This window comes from Symphalangus syndactylus, chromosome 6 (genome assembly GCF_028878055.3).
Source record: "Symphalangus syndactylus isolate Jambi chromosome 6, NHGRI_mSymSyn1-v2.1_pri, whole genome shotgun sequence".
NCBI lineage: Eukaryota > Metazoa > Chordata > Mammalia > Primates > Hylobatidae > Symphalangus > Symphalangus syndactylus.
The window spans coordinates 20829560-20846629 of NC_072428.2; the positions used below are offsets into that span (position 1 = coordinate 20829560).

A 17070-nucleotide genomic window follows, 5' to 3' on the forward strand; every position below is an offset into this window, starting at 1 on the left:
ACCCCAAACATTGAGGCCCCCTTAAAAGTCTGCAGATGAGACGTTGCTCATGACCATCCACCTGTTGTGATTCAAGCTTAGAGCCAGCCAGAAATCCTCAGGCAAAAAGAAATTTCCCTTGATCTTGTTCTAGCTTGCAGAGCTGGGGGAGGTAACTATAACAAGGACTAGCCTGCATGAAGTTGCTGTCAGCTCAGGGCTTCGGGACCCATTGGACATACCATTACAAATGCATCACCCTGGCTCAACATATTTCTACACTTGACATCTGTTGTTGGCCAGCTGCCTTTGGTAGACAGAAAATCTGGCTTCTGCTTCACATAGGGGAATCTGGATAGGAGGACAGTAACAGTTCACATAGGGGAATCTGGATAGCAGAACAGTAACAGTCTGGAAGCTTTTGGCAAAGAGGTAGACAGTGGCAGATCAAGACCCTTGATGTAGTCCTAATGCACTCTGACTCAGAAATAAGATTTTAAAGTGTGAAAGCCTGGGAACAGGTGGGATAGTTTGTAGAATTCTTGGGTCTTGGGAAAACGAGATTGGATTTTTAGGGTATAGCTTATATTTCATTGTTTTTCATGTAGTCATTCTAGTGCTTTGATTGATACAATATTTGCTGAATTGTGTTGCCAAGTTTTATTTATTTCTTTTTGAGACTGGATCTTGGTCTGTCACCCAGGCTGAAGTGCAGTGGCACAATCATGGTTCACTGCAGGCTTGACCTCCTGGGCTCACATGATCCTCCCACCTCAGCCTCCTAAGTAGCTGGGACCACAGTTGTGTACCACCATACCCAGCTAATTTTTTAATTTTTTGTAGAAACCAGGGGGCGTGGTACGGGGTGGGTTTGCTATGTTGCCCAGGCTGGTCTCAAACTCCTGACCTCAAGCCATTCCCCGCCTCGGCCTTCCAAAGCTCTAGGATTACAGGCATGAGCCATCACACCTGGCCGCCAAATATTTTTAGATGCATTATTCAATTATTTTTTTGGTAACGAGTGCTAATAAAAATAAGACCTATTCAGCTCATATTCCAGCATTTGAAATAACCCAGAAGCAGCTGTACTTCAAGGATTTCCAGCACCGCAGTTGTTGAGGATAATGGCAACTGGGGGCTCCTCCAAGCTCCTAGAGTTTAGGTTTTGTTCCCTTTGGGTATGGATGTAGAATTTCTGTTTTTAAAGTAAAGCAGCAGGGGGCAAGATAAATGGAAGAGGGATTAGAGAAAAGGGACTAGGAAACGTAAAAGCAAGTGGGTGGAGCCCAGAATGCCATGATATAAACCTGAACAGACTGCTTGAAAAGGCCATGTATGTGTGGGCCCCTGGAGGAGACATTACATCTCGCCTCCTTCGTTCCCTTGCCATCTGTGTCTTTTTCTATTCTGCAAAGAATAATGGTAATGTCTGACAAATATGCATTTTTTTCTTCAAAAACCCTTTATGCTCATTGTGTTTTTTCAACTGCAGTGACATCAACAATCTCATCCCTGTGCCTCCATCCTCTTGAGGCTTTGGAGAAATGCTGTGGCAAGGTGTCTTGTCCATGGTTGTCCAGCAGCATAAAGGAGGGGCAGATTCCATGGATGTGGGCCCAGAGTATAGCCCAGAAGATCAGAATCCCTTTCAAGGCCACTAAGAAGTCAGGATTATTATCTTTCATCTTTAGACAAGTGGGAAGGGAGAACCAATGCAAAATACAGCTTTACACGGACTGGAGGGAAGGTGCCTTTTTGGTAACACATTCTCCTGGAAATAGTAAAAGCAGCATCACAGGGCTGTGATTCTCAAAGGAATATGCTTATTTGAAAGGCAGAGACTTAGCTCCCACCTCCAGAGATTCTGAGGGAAGATGTCTGGACTGTGGTCCAGGAATAAGACTTTTAAACAAGCATCCCAGGTAGTTTCAATACAGGTGGTCTGGGGAGTGTGTCGTAAATGAGAACATGGGCTTCTGATGCACACAGACTGAGTCCCAGCTCTGCCACTTACTGTGTAACCTTGATTAAGGTACTTAATCTTTCTGTGCCTTGGTTTCTTCATATATAAAATGCAAGATAGTAATGCAATTGTGAGGACTAAATGAAAGAACACAGAGAAACACACAGAAAGCACTTGGCATGGTTTCTGGCTCAGAGCAAGCTCTCCATGTAAGTTTACTGCTGTTGTTGCCATTCAGAATGATGAATGACATACCTGAGAGCCAGATCAGCATGATGGTTAATGCTCTCTGACTCTGGAAAGAGCCTACTTGGATTTGAATCCTGTCTCCGCTACTTACTACTTGTGAGTATTTAACCCCTCTGGACCTCAGTTTTCTCATCTAGAAATAGAGGTGTTAATTGTCCCTATGCTATAGGGTTGTTGTAATGATTAAATGAGATGATATAGATGAACAGCCTAGAACTGTGTCTGGTATATAGAAAGTGCTGTGAAGGTGTTTGCTATTAGTATCTGAAACGGGTTATTCATCAACCATTTTCAGTGATTTCAGAGTATAACAGTATCTCCCCTAAACTTTCCTTTGGTGTCACTATTGGGAGCAGAGCTCTGTTCTGAATAGACTACTGATATGACTCAGAGCATGATTGTTGATCTTAAACACGGTAACACTAAGCGCTTACCGAGCATCCTGCTCGCCACTTTCCTTTTTTTTATTTATTTTTTTTTTTTAGACAGGGTCTCACTCTGTCACCCAGGCTGGAGTGCAGTGGTGTGATCACAACTCACTGCAGCCTCGACCTCCCAGGCTCATGCGATTCTTTCACCTCAGCCTCCTGAGTAGTTGGGACTACAGGCACATGGCACTATGCCCAGCTAATTTTTATATTTTTTAAACATGGGGTCTTGCTATGCTGTCCAGGCTGGTGTCAAACTCCTGGGCTCAAGAGATCCTCCAGCTTCAGCCTCCCAAAATGCTGGGGTTACATGCATGAACCACCATGCCCACCCTAACCATTTTCCTTTTATTCGGTTTTGTATACTCATCACAACCATGGAGAAGTACTATTATTACCCACATTTCACACACGAGAAAACTAAGAAGTTTAGTGACTCGCCCAAGGCCACCTAGGAACTGGTGGAGCTGGGATTCAAATTTGGGCAGCCTCATTTCTAGATGTTTCTACTCACCAATGCTGCTTTCTTCTTCAACTGTAAAGTCAGAGGCGTGAACTCTCAAGAACAAATGTATTGTGTTGGAAAGAGCAAGGCTTTGGCCCCAAAAAAGCTGAGTTCTGATCTTTCTTTCCCCCCTGAAAGCTGTGTTACCTGGGGCAATTTATTTGCCCTGTTTCCTTATCTGCTAAATGAAGAAAATAACCTACTTCAAAGGGTGGTTATGAGAATACAATGAGCTGGTATGTGTCAAGGGCTCATATATATCCTTAGTGGGTGCTGGGAGTAGAGGAGGATGAATGAAAAGCCACCGTGTGAGACACTGTGCTTAATAAAGGATGAGAAAGGAAAGAAAGCAACACATTCATTTTCGATCCTCTACCTCTCCCCAGGGTACATGATCAAAAATCAGATTTCTAGCAAATCCATTGAAAGTGTTATCACTTCTGGTACCCAAAGCGGGGGTGATGATGGCCTTGACTCTCTAGCTGTCAGTATGCTGTTAACAGGAGCAGCTGTGAGAAGGAAGGAGAAGACTGAGGTCACATAGGTTGAGATCCAGCCAAGCTAGACCGAGGGTCACTTGGTGATAGGTTGGCTCTCAAAAGCTCAGGGGGAGGGATAGAATCACCAAGGGCCCCAGCAAGCAATCTGTTGCCTCTGACTCACAGTCTCATCATTCCTGCCTGGCCTTGTCGGTGTCATCAGCCCCATGGAGCTAGTGGTCAGATCTTCCAGTGGTTAGGAATGTTGTGTGCTGCTTAGACATCAATACCAGAGATTCAGACAGCACAAGATGAGGGGGCAGTGAGTAGGGATGGGTGAGGAGCCCAAGCTGCCTAGTTGTATCTCTCTCTGATTCCTATATCCTTTTTTCTCCCTCTGGTCTCAGAAGGTTTATAGAATTCAGACCGTAAAAATAAAACCTCAGTAGACATTTTAATTAAATGTGGTTAGAAGGGAGAGCTATGGGGTTTTTGGTGGACTCAAAGGTAGGTTTTAACATCAAGGAAGAGGAGCAGGCACATGACAAAAGTGTCTTTCTTTGCCACCTTCTGGGGTGGTCTTGGCCACGGCCTTTAGTCTGACATCTGATGTTTCTATTCGGTCTGGAACAGCCTGACCCTTGTGTTTATACAGAATCCTCTGAGTCTTTTCAGGTTGACCTTAACAGCCATCATGGCAACATAGTTTCTTAAAATATAATGTTGAAGACGTTGCACTTGCAGACTATGCCTGAGGGGCACGTTTGCTGCTCCTGTCCTTCTGCATAGCTAAGCGCCTGCTGTTTGAGGGATGACATGCTTCTCCATTTGTCAGCAGTAGAAACAGACCAGTATTGGATAGTTGTAAAGCACATTTTGTCAGCCTGGTGAGGGGCTGTGCAAGATGATGATGATGATGATGACAGCTTTCTTTCACTCACTCATTCATTCATTTGTTCACCAAATACACGAAAGCTGAACCTGTGCCAGTTGGTCAGCATTGTTTTCATTAACTTGCTCATTGATGAAACAGGACCAAGAGGTTAAATGTCTTACGTTTGCCAAAGTGAATTCTGGAAGAAACAGGGCTGGACCAATATAACTGGACTTCCCACTTTAGATAGGAGATGCCAGGATTGCTGCCCATAACCATGGAAGTTGAGACAAGTATTTGGACGTATGATGCCAAAATACTTTGCAACGCTCTTAATATTTTTTTTTTACCGTGATTTTAAAGAGGGGATCAGGAGCACTTGCACACATAGAATAATTATGCAGCAATTTAAAATTTCGTGTAAAGACTATTCAATGCCAAGAGAAAACGTTCATGATACAATAAAAGAAACAATTTCTAAAATAAAACATGTTACCAATTTTGAGAGATAATAAGACTCTATGTTTATACATTTGTTAATACCTACATGTGGATATATATGCCCATTGAAAACATGACTTGAAGGATAGACATCAAAATGTTGACATTTTTTCTGAATACCTTTACTTTCCTTATTCAGACTTTCCTTCAGTTTCCAAACATTTCACAAGGAACTCTTTTTTGGGGGGAATAAAAAGTGTACTGTTTTCGGGGGTGGGGGCGAGGAAGGTTGTGCAGGGATGAATAGGCAGAGCACAGAGAATTCTTAGGGCAGCAAAGCCACTCTGTAGGATACTCTAGTGGTGGGTACATGTCATTATACATTTTTCCAAACCCATAGAATGTATAAGACCAAGAGTGAACCCTAATGTAAACTGTGGGCTCCAGTGATAATGGTGAGTCCATGTAGGTTCATCAGTTGTAACAAATGCACAGCTCTAGTGGGGATGTTGATAATGGGGAGGCTGTGCAATTGTGGGAGAGAGGGTATGTGGGGAATTTCTATACCTTCTTTTCAATTTTGCTGTGAACCTAAAATTGTTCTAAAAATGAAGTCGTAAGTGTTTTATAAAGAAAAAATATATTTTATCCAATGGAAGAACTAGTGATGAATGAATGTGTGTAGCACCCAGAACTCCCTAAGCTTGATTTTGCTGTGTGATCATGGGCATATGCTTGTTTTCTCAGTGCCTTGGTTTATCCCAGTGTGGAGTCTATGAGTTCTTTGTGTCTTTTTTGTGCTTATTCATTGGGAAGCACTGACAAGGTAAAATTTATTTGCAGCTTTCATAAGGCTTTGCCTTTAAATGTGAAAAGCAAAGTAAAGTTTGCTCAATTCCAGTAGCTGGCAAAACTACAAGTTGGCCCAGCTCTTTCCCCTTAAGTAGGAGGCTTGTTCACTGCCCCTCTCCCTACCCCTGGAATTCTGTGAACCCCTCTTTTCTCCCAGAATTAATTCTCTAAAAAAGATTCTTTGGTATTTCTCTTTGTTTCAATAAATAAGATCAACTCTTCCCTACTTCACCCTTTTCTTCACTGGTAAAGTGAAGGAGTTGGGTTAAATAATTTTAATTTAAAATAAAATTTATTAGCAACTTAACTAGATCATTTTTAAGATTAAATTGCATTAAGAATTTAAAAACACTTTAGCTAAAATAATGTTAAATTGCTTTAGCATACATATAAGAAAACATTCAATAATTTCTGCTGCTGTTGATATTGCTCTAAATCCTAGTTTCTGGAACTGGCCCTTAGCACCACATTGAAATTCCCTGAAATTTGTACAGCTGAAGCCAACTGGCCAATGCGGCCCTTCCACAAATGTAATTCTGATAAATGGGAAAAAAAAATGCAAGCAACAAGATGTTGCTGTTGTCTATTTATTTCATTTTAAAATGTCTTTAGCTGGTTAACTTGAAATATTTCTCAAAATATATTTCATGTATCTATTTCTTACACATTCATTTTTTGGGGTTACTTTTCTGTCTCTGCTCAAGCTGGGAGAGAAAGAGGGATAGTGGATTTATCAAGCCAGAGGGGAAGGAGCAAAGTTACAAAATCATCCAAACTATCACCTCCATATTGCTGGGAACTGGTTTTATTTTTGCAAATATAGTCATGTGCTATATAATGACATTTTGGTCAATGACAGACTGCATATATGATGGTGTTCTCATAATTAATAGAGGGCACTATTCATAATAGCAAACACATGGAGTCAACCTAAATGCCCATTAACGGTAGACTCGATAAAGAAAATGTGGTACATATACACTATGGAATACTACACAGCCATAAAAAATGATATCATGTCCTTCACAGCAACATGGATGGAGCTGGAGGCCATTATCCTAAGCCAACTAACACAAGAGCAGAAAACCAAGCACTCCATGTTCTCACTTTTAAGTAGGAGTTAAACACTGAGTACACATGGATACAAACAAGGGAACAATGGACACTGGGGCCTACTTGGAGGGCGGGAGGAGAATGAGCATAAAAAAATATCTCTTAGGTACTATGCTTATTACCTGGGTGATGAAATAATCTGTATACCAAACCCGCATGATACATAGTTTACCTACATTAAAAAACCTGTGCATGTACCCCTGAACCTGAAGTAAAAGTAAAAAAAAAAAAAAAAAAAAAAAAAAAAAAAAAAAAAAAAGATTATAATGGAGGTTCCTGCTTCCAAAATGGTATAGAAGCAAGCTAGCTTCACTCTCCTGACACAAAACCAAAAATAAATATGTAGCACTGAGATTTTCAGCAGGAAAGTCCCAGAACTCAAATATGGGGATGACTGAGTTTCAAGGGCCACAGAGAAGTGAAAAAACTCTGAGCAGATGGTAAGAGAATTGAACTTCCATATCCATAAAGTCCGTCTCTACAGTCTTCCCAACATGAAGCATATTGAAAATTTTCTTCTGACTCATGGTTTCTACACTGGAAAAACTGATATTGAGGTGGATAACCAGCTTCCCCACCATCTTAGGTTCTTTGACAAGAGATCCTTTCCTGCCTCAAAGTGCACAGGAACCGTTGTAAGTATCTGAAGGGAAAAATATCCCTGGCAACAGCCAGAGACAAGCCAGAGAAAGAAAGGACTACCATCCACAGCCCTGGAAACTCTGCTGTTTAAGGCAGCCAAAAGAAACACCAAATCAGAGTGGCGATTCAGTGGCACTATGCTGCAGGAGGTACATCCACAAGTTCCCTAGGCATGAACTCCTAGCCAGCCTTTCAAAACTATTGGGATATTCCTTTTGGGAATTCCCCAATTTGGAACAGGCAGTGTTCTGTTTGTTTACTAGAGCCAAGGCAAATCTGGGCTTAAGACACTATCTACTGCCCAAAAAGAAGTAGCAACTCAGCAGGAAAAAAAAAAAAAAGATTTCAGTAGGTAAATTACAAAGAATCTCTAAGCGAACATACCCAGTAAAAAATAAAACAAGCCATACAGACAAGACTAAAATAAATAATCCTTCAATGCAAAAACAAAGATGTGCATCCACAAAAAACAATGATGTGCATCCACAAAAAACAACAGCAAACAGGGAACCATGACTTCCCCAAATAGACAAAACAAGGGAGAGTGACTGACCCTAATGAGATGGCAATATGTGAGCTCTGACCAAGAATTTAAAATAGCAGTTTTAGAGAATCTCAGTGATTGCTAAGATAACACAGAATATTAATTCAGAAATTTATCAGAAAAATTTCACAAAGAGATTAAATAATAATAAAGAAACGAAACAGAAATCTTGGAACTGAGAAATACATCTGCTGAACTGAAAAATTTGAGGCTTTCAACAGCAGAATGGATCATACAGAGGAAAGAATCAGTGAGTTCGAAGTCAGGCTATTTGAGGCCGGGTGTGGTGGCTCATGCCTGTAATCCCAGTGCTTTGGGAGGCCAAGGTGGGCAGATCGCCTGAGGTCGGGAGTTCGAGACCAGCCTGACCAACATGGAGAAACCCCATCTCTACTAAAAATACAAAATTAGTCGGTCTTGGTGGTGCATGCCGATAATCCCAGCTACTTGGGAAGGCTGAGGCAGGAGAATCACTTGAACCTGGGAGGCGGAGGTTGCAGTGAGCCGAGATCGTGCCATTGCACTACAGCCTGGGCAACAAGAGCAAAACTCTGTCAAAAAAAAAAAAAAAGAAGTCAGGCTATTTGAAAATAGAGGAGAAAAAAGAAAGAAAAGGAACAAAGATGATTTGTACAATATAGAAAATTATCTCAAAAGAATAAATCTAAGAATTATTGGCATCTGAGAGAGAGTTGAACAAGAGCAAAGCGTAGAAAGCTTATTCAAAAAAAAAAAAAGAACAAAAAAACTTTCCAAACTTAAGATATAAATATCCACATGCAGGAATATCAGAGAACACCAAACAGGTTTGACCCAAATAAGACTACCCTAAGGCACATGCTAATCAAACTCTCAAAAGTCAAGGACAAAGAGAGTAAAAGCAGTAAGAGAAAAGAAGCAAATAACATATAAAAGGAGCCCCAATTTGTCTGACAACAGACTTCTGAATGGAAACCACTCAGGTCATGGGGGAGGAGAACAACATGTTCAAAGTGCTGAAAAAAAAACCAAACCCTGCCACCCAAGAATATGGCATCCAGCAAACCTACCCTTTGAATATGAAAGAGAGATAAGGTCTTTCTCAGATAAACAAAAGCTGGGAGAATTACCATCACCAGATCCATCTTACCAGAAATGCTAAGAGGAGTTAGTTAATCTGAAAGAAAAAAAAAAAAAAACACTAACATGCAAAAATAATTTTTTTTGAAGGTATAAAACCCACTGGTAAAATTAAATACACAGATAACCCCAGAATACTCTAATACTAAAATTGTGGTGGGTCATTCACTCATAACTCTAGTGTGAAGCCTAAAAGACAAATCTGTCAAAAGCAATAATAGTACAGAAACTTGTTAAGAAATAGGCACTGTAAAAATATGTAAATTGAGACAACAAAAAGTTAAAATGTAGGAGGGATGGAATTAAATTGTAGAATTTTTTAAAAGCTGTTTTCTTTCTTTGTTCCTGGCTTTTTTTTTTTTAGTGATCTAAGGTAAGTTGTCATCTGTTTAAAATAATTTGTTATATCTATAAGATATTTGTGTAAACCTCATGGTAACTCTATGAAAAAAAATCTGTAATAGATATACTAGAAATAAAAAGCAATGAATTCAAACATACTACCCGAGAATAACCCTTAACCACAAAGGAAGACAGTAAAAAAGAAACAAAAGAAGAGATGAGTTACATGACAAACAGAGAACAAGCCACAAAATGGCAATAGTAAGTCCTTATCAATAACAACTCTAAATTTACATGAGCTCAATTCTCCAAAATTAAAAGACATAGAATGACTGAATGGATAAGAAACAAGACTCAATTATATGTTGCCTACAAGAAACCCACCTCACTTATACAGATACAGACTGAATGTGAAGGGAAGGAAAAAGAAATTCTATGCAAGTAGAAACCAAAAAAGAGCAAGAGTAGTTATACTTCTATCTGATAAAATAGCATACATGTTAAATACTGTGAAAAGAGACAAAGAAGGTCACTATATAATATGAAGAAGTCAATCAGCAAGAGGATATAACAGTTATAAATATGTATGCACCTAACAATGTATGCACCCAACAATAGAGCACCCAAGTATATAAAGAAAACATTAATAGATCTAAAGGGAGAGATAGACTGCAATACAATAACAGTAGGGGACTTCAACACCCCACTCCCTGTAATGGACAGATCATTCAATCAAAAAATAAAGAAACATTGGAGTTAAACTGCACAGTAGACTAAATGGACCCAACTGACATTTACCCAGTAGATTTCACCCAGTTGCTACAGAATACACATTATTTTCATCAGAACATGGAACAGTCTCCAGAATAGACCATATCTTAGGCCATAAAGCAACTCTCAACAAATTCAAAACAGTTGAAATTATATCAGTTATCTTTTCTGACCATAGTGGATTAAAACTAGAAATAAATATCAAGAGGAACCTTGGAAAATATGCAAATACATGGAAATTAAACAATGTGCCTATGAATGACCAATGGGTCAATAAAGAAATTAAGAAAGAAATTTAAAAATTTCTTCAAACAAATGAAAATGGAAATACAACATACCAAAATCTATGGGGTACAGCAAAAGTAGTATTAAGAGGGAAGTTTGGAGCAATAAACCCCTACACCAAAAAAGTGGTAGGATTTCAAGTAACCTAACAATGCACCTCAGGGAACTAGAACAACAAAAAAATCCCAAAGTAAGTAGAAGGAAAGAAATATAAAGATTAGAGCAGAAATAAATTAAATTGAGGCTAAAAAAATTAAGAAGATCAATGAAACAAAAAGTTGTTTTGAAAAGATAAAATCAACAAACCTTTAGCTAAAATTAAAAAAAGAGGAATCCAATTAAATAAAATTAGAAATGGAAAAAGACATAACCAAGACCACAGAAACACAGAGAATTATTAGAGACTATTATGAACAACGATAATCCAACAAATTCGAAAACCTAGAAGAAATGGATAAATTCCTGGACACTTGCAATCTACCAAGATTGAACCAGGAAGAAATAGAAAACCCCAACAAACCAATAATGAGTAACAAGTTTGAAGCTGTAATAACAAGTCTCCCATCAAAGAAAAGCCCAGGACCTGATGGCTTCACTGCTGAATTCTACCAAACATTTAAAGAAAAATTAATACCAATTTTCCTTAAACTCTACCAAAAAAATTGAAGAGGGAATATTTCCAAACTCATTCTATGAGGCTAGCATTGCCCTATTAAAACCAGACAAGGATAGAACAACAGCAAACTAGAGGCAAATATCACTGATGAGCACAGATGCAAATATCTTCAACAAAATGCTAGCAAACTGAATTCAACAACACATTAGAAGGATCATTCACCATGATCAAGTGGGATTCATCCCAAGAATGCAAGGATGATTCAAATAATATGCAAATAGACATGATACATGCATCAAAAAAACCAAGAGCAAAAACCATATGATCATTTCAATAGATGCTGAAAAAACATTTGATAAAATTCAACATCCCTTCATGATAAAAACCCTGAAAAAACTAGGCATAGAAAGAACATAGTCCAAAATAATAAAGGCCATATGTGACAAACCAACAGCCAATATCATATTTAATGGGGAAAAAAATGGAAAGGTTTCCCTCTAAGATTGGGAACAAGGCAAGGATGCCCACTTTCACCACTTTTATTATTCATTATAATACTGGGGGTCTTGGCCAGAGCAATTAGACAAGAGAAAGAAATCAAGGACATCCCATTTGGAAAGGAAGAAGTCAAATTAGCCTTGCTTGCAGACCAAATAATCTTATATTTAAAAAAAATCTAAAGACTCTACAAACTGTTAGAACTGATAAATGAATTCAGTAAAGTCATAAAATACAAACCAACCTATAAGAATCAGTAGCATTTATATACACCAACATAATCTGAAAAACAAATCAAGAAAGCAACCCACTTACAATAGCTACAAAGAATATAAAATACCTAGGAGTCAATTTAACCAGAGCAGTGGAAGAGTTATACAAGGAAAACTACAAAACACTGATGAAAGAAATTAAAGAGGTCACAAAAAATGGAAAGATATTGCATGCTTATGGATTGGGAGAATTAATACCATTAAAATGACAATACTACTCAAAGCAATTTATAGATTCAGTGCAACCCTTAATCAAAATACCAATTACATTCTTCACAGAAATAGAAAAAACAATCCTAGAGTTGATATGGAATCACAAATGATTCTGAATAGTCAAAGCAATCCTGAGCAAGAAAAAAAAAAAAAAAAAGCTGGAGACATCACACTACATGACTTTAAAGTACATTACCAAACTGTAGTAACCAAACCAGCATGGTACTTACATAATAGTAGACACATAGACCAGTGAAACAGAATGGAGAACCCAAATACAACTTCACATTTCTTATAGCCACCTCATTTTTGACAAAGCTACCAAGAACATACAATGGGGGAAAGAACAGTCTCTTCAATAAATAGTGCCAGCAAAACAGGATATCTATATGCAGAAGTATGAAACTTGACCCTTATTTCTTATATACAAAATCAAATCAAAATGAGTTAAAAACTAAGTCCAACTTGAAACTATGAAGCTACTAAAAGAAAACATTGGGGAAATGCTCCAGGACATTGATCTGGGCAAAGATTTTTCGGGTAGAACCTCAAAAGGACAGCAATGAAAGCAAAAATTGACAACTGGGATTATTAATACATGAAGCTAAAAGGCTTCTGCACAGCAAAGGAAACAATCGAAAAGGTGAAGAGACAACCACAGAATGAAAGAAAATATTTGCAAGCTATCTATCTGACAAGGGATTAATAAGCAGAAGATAGAATGTGCTAAAACAACTCAATATAAAAAAAATCTGATTTAAAAATGGTCAAAACCATCAATGATAGACTGGACAAAGAAAATGTGGTACATATACACCATGGAATACTATGCAGCCATAACAAGGAACATGATCATGTCCTTTACAGGGACACGGATGAAGCCGGAAGCCATTATCCTCACCGAACTAACACAGGGACAGAAAACCAAACACTGCATGTTCTTACTTATAAGTGGGAGCTGAAAAATGAGAACACATGGACACAGGGTGGGGAATAACCCACACTGGGGCCTGTCAGAGGAAGGTGGGTTAAGGGAGAGCATTAGGAGAAAGCTAATGCATGCCAGGCTTAAGACCTGGGTGATGGGTTGATAGGTGCAGCAAACCATCATGGCACACGTTTACCTATGTAACAAACCGGCGTATCTTGCTCATGTACCCCAGAACTTAAATAAATAAATAAATTTAATTTAATTTAAAACTGGGCAAAAGATCTGAATAGACATTTCTCAAAAGTAGACATACAAATGGCCAACATGTATATGAAAAAAATGCAGAGAAATGCAGATGAAAACCACCATGAGATACCATCTCAACCCAGTTAAAATGGCTTTTATCAAAAAGACAGGCAATAACATGCTGGTGAAGATATAAAGAGGGACCCTGGTACAGTGTTGGTGGGAATGTATATTAGTGCAGCCATTATGGAAAACTGTATGGAGGTTTCAGCAAACTAAAAATAGAACTATCATGTGATCCAGCAATTCCACTACTGGGAATATATCCAAAAGGAAATATATCAAAGAGACATCTCCACTCTTATGTTTATTGCAGCATTATTCATTATAGACAAGATATGGAATCAACCTAAGTACCCATCGGTGGATGATTGGTGAAAGAAAATGTGGTACTTATTTATAAGGGAATATTATTTATTTATACAAAAAATGAAATCCTGTTATTTGCAGCTACATGGATAGAACTGGAGGTTATCATGTTAGGTGAAATAAGCAAGAACAGAACCATGAATATTGCGTGTTCTTACTCATATGTGGAAGCAGTGATCCTGACCCTGTGTAGTCCTAGGCTAATATGTATGTTTGTGTCTTAGTTTTCAAGAAATAAGTTTAAAAAGTAAAAAAAAAAAAAAATTAGGAAAAAAGTATATAGAATAAAAACATAAGGAAAATATTCTTCTACAACTGTACATGTGTTTGTGTTTTGAGCTGTTGTAAAAGACTCAAAAAGTGAACACTAAAAAGTTTATTGGCTGGGTGCAGTGGCTTACACCTGTAATCTCAAGACTTTGGGAGGCCAAAGCAGGTGAATTACTTGAGCCCAGGAGTTCAAAACCAGCCTGGGCCACATGATGAAACCCTGTCTCTACAAAAATAATACAAAAATTCGCCGGGCCTGGTGGCGCATACCTGCAGTTCCAGCTACTTGGGAGGCTGAGGTGGGAGGATCGCTTGAGTTTGGAAACGGAGGTTGCAGTGAGCCGAGATTGTGCCACTGTACTCCAGCCTGGGTGACAGAATGAGACTCTGCCTCAAAAAAAAAAAAAAAAAAAAAAAAAAATTAAAAGGTTACAGAAAACTAAGGTTAATTTATTACTGAAGCAAATATTTTTGATAAATTGAGTGTAGGCTAAGTGTATGGTGTTTATAAAGTCTACAGTACTGCACAGTGATGCCCTAGGCCTTCACATTCACTCACCACTCACTCACTGACTCACCCAGAGCAATTTCCAGTCCTGCAAGCTCTGTTCATGGTAAGTGCCTTATATAGCTGTTCCATTTTTTAAATATTTTATAACATATTTTTTCTGTTTAGATATGTTTAGATATACCAATACTTACCATTGTGTTACAGTTGCCTATAGTATTCAGTACAGTAACATGCTATACAGGTTTGTAGCCTGTGTGTAGGTGTGTAGTAGGCTATGCCACTTAGATTTGTGTAAATACACTCTGATGTTCACACAACGATGAAATTACTTAATGATACATTTCACAGAACGTATCCCTGTCATTAAGCGATGCATAGCTGTGATGGATTTCTTTCTGTAATTTTATTAAACCTTCCTAACCCTATGAGGTCTGTAGATTTGGTGCTAATGCCCCTTCATGACCACTCATTCATTCTTATAGCATGCTAAGTTTTCCCTGTTGTGGTTTATGATTATGTATATGTGGGGTCGTTTGACCAATGTCTTCTCTATTGAACTGTGAGCACTATCACACTAGTGATGATGTCTATTTTTTTTTCTATTGTATTCCAGCGCCCCATCTCTTGCCTAGGACGTAGTCAACACTCAATAAATACTTGTAGAATGAAAGAATGAGTTCATTGATTCACCCTTGCTCTTGGCATTGTGTTCAGTGGGGAAAACGAGGAACAGAGTGGTTCAAAGACTTGCTGTGGGCTAACCTTTCTTTCAAGAAGTCCCAGTATGTTAGTCCCCTACTGATACTGTAACAAATTACCACAACTTTAGGGCCTTCCAGTCGTGAAGGTCAGAAGTCTAAAATGAATCTTACAAGGCTGAAATCAAAGGGTTGGCAGGGCTGCATTCCTTCTGGATGCTCCACAGGAGAATCTGTTTATTTGCCTTTTCAGACTTCTAGAGGCTGCCTGCCTCCTTGGGTTGTGGTCCTAAAGTCCATCTTCAAAGTATATCACTCCAACCTCCATTTCTGTCAGCACACCTCCTTTCTGACTCTGACCCTGCTGCCTCCCTCTTACGGGGGTCTTTGTGATTACATTGGTTCCACCTGGATATTACAGCATATGCTTCTCATCTCAAAATTCTTAAATTAGTCACATCTGTAAAATTCCTTCTGCCAGGATTCCCTGGGGTCATCCCTTAGCCTGAGATGGATCTTACCTATAAAATCAATAATAATGAAGTAAAGAGGGCAAAGGTGGGCTTGCTCATTGGAGTAAAGAGAAATGGATCTTATCTACAAAGTAAACAGTAGTGGAGTAAAGAGGGCTGAGGTGGGCTTGCTCACTGGAGTAAAGAGAAATGCCATGAAGCTATTTTAGGGAATTCCTGGGTAAAAAGGAGGCCCCTGGTATGTGACAGGCCAGAGGTGAACGATCTGCTGCTTAGGGGGAAACAGGGAGTGGAACAAACCTTAAATGGCCTTCCGTGTTGATGTACAGAATCTTATAAAAGTTGCAAATTATTTATCCTGTTGGTGTCCTCCCTTGAGTTATTAGTATTCACAAAATTCTTAGAAAACCTAGAAGGATGTAGTGCTTGCCACAGGGTGAACAGAGGGAGGGGGTGAGGCATGAGCCACACCCCATGGTCATATTCGCTGTTCAGAGAGTGGAACAAACATACATCTGTACGGGGTGGGGGCTGGGGTCCAGAAATATGGACCCAAGGCAGGCCACCTGGACCCCCATGTCTAGATACCTCGCTGTGGGAGGAAAGGCACCCAGCTCTGGTATCAACAAGTTAGAGGCAAAGCTGGCTCTCCTGGCTCATGGCTCCAAGCTGAACCCACTGGATGGAAATATTTGACTACTGAAGGAAGGGTAGCTCTGGAGTTCAGGCCGAATTCATTCAACAGATATTTATTCAGTGCCCCTGTGTGCCAGCCAGCCCTGCCCTGGTAGTGGTGAACAAGTTTGATGTGGCTCCTGTTAGCTTATGGGCATGTAAGGGAGGCAGACAGTCAGCAGGTAAATGAGAACAGAAAACGATTCTAAACTGTGGTAAGGACCAGCAAACGAAACACATAGGATAGTGAGACAGAAATAACCACGGATGGGATGGAAGGGGTGTGCGTTTCAGAGGGGAAGGCCAGGGAGGACCTCTCTGAACAGGTATCATTTACGTGAAGGCCTGAGATGGAGGCCTTGGGAGAAGCAAATGGCCCAAGGTGGGCCAGAGCTTGGTGGTTTTGAGAAACGGAGAGAAGGTGGGAAACAGTGGCCAGAAAAAGGTGGACAGAGTCGGGTAAGCATAGGCCTCAAAGGCCTTGTGGGCTGTGGCAGACGATTTGAGGGTTACTGCAAAAGCAGTGGGAAGCAAGGTGACCATTTTAAGCAAGAAATTGATCTGACATACATAAAAAACAATATCCTTGAGAAATATGGGCATTCTCTATTGTTTTTCTTTTTTTGTTTGTAAGCTATTAGTTTCTGAATGT

At 39.3% G+C, this 17070-nt stretch overlaps 1 protein-coding gene across 7 annotated transcripts in view; it reads left to right on the top strand.

The window, feature by feature from the left end:
* The window catches only part of PAMR1 (peptidase domain containing associated with muscle regeneration 1), a 193028-nt gene that overhangs the window by 106161 nt on the left and 69797 nt on the right, over positions 1-17070 (top strand). Inside the window, exon 1 of one of the 7 annotated variants that reach the window (XM_055281919.2) lies at positions 2206-2287. The exons of the other annotated variants lie outside the window; for them this stretch is intronic. The gene's annotated coding sequence lies outside the window, so the exon portion shown is untranslated. Of the gene's footprint in view, positions 1-2205; positions 2288-17070 lie in introns of those variants that run through there. 7 annotated transcript variants of the gene reach the window in all.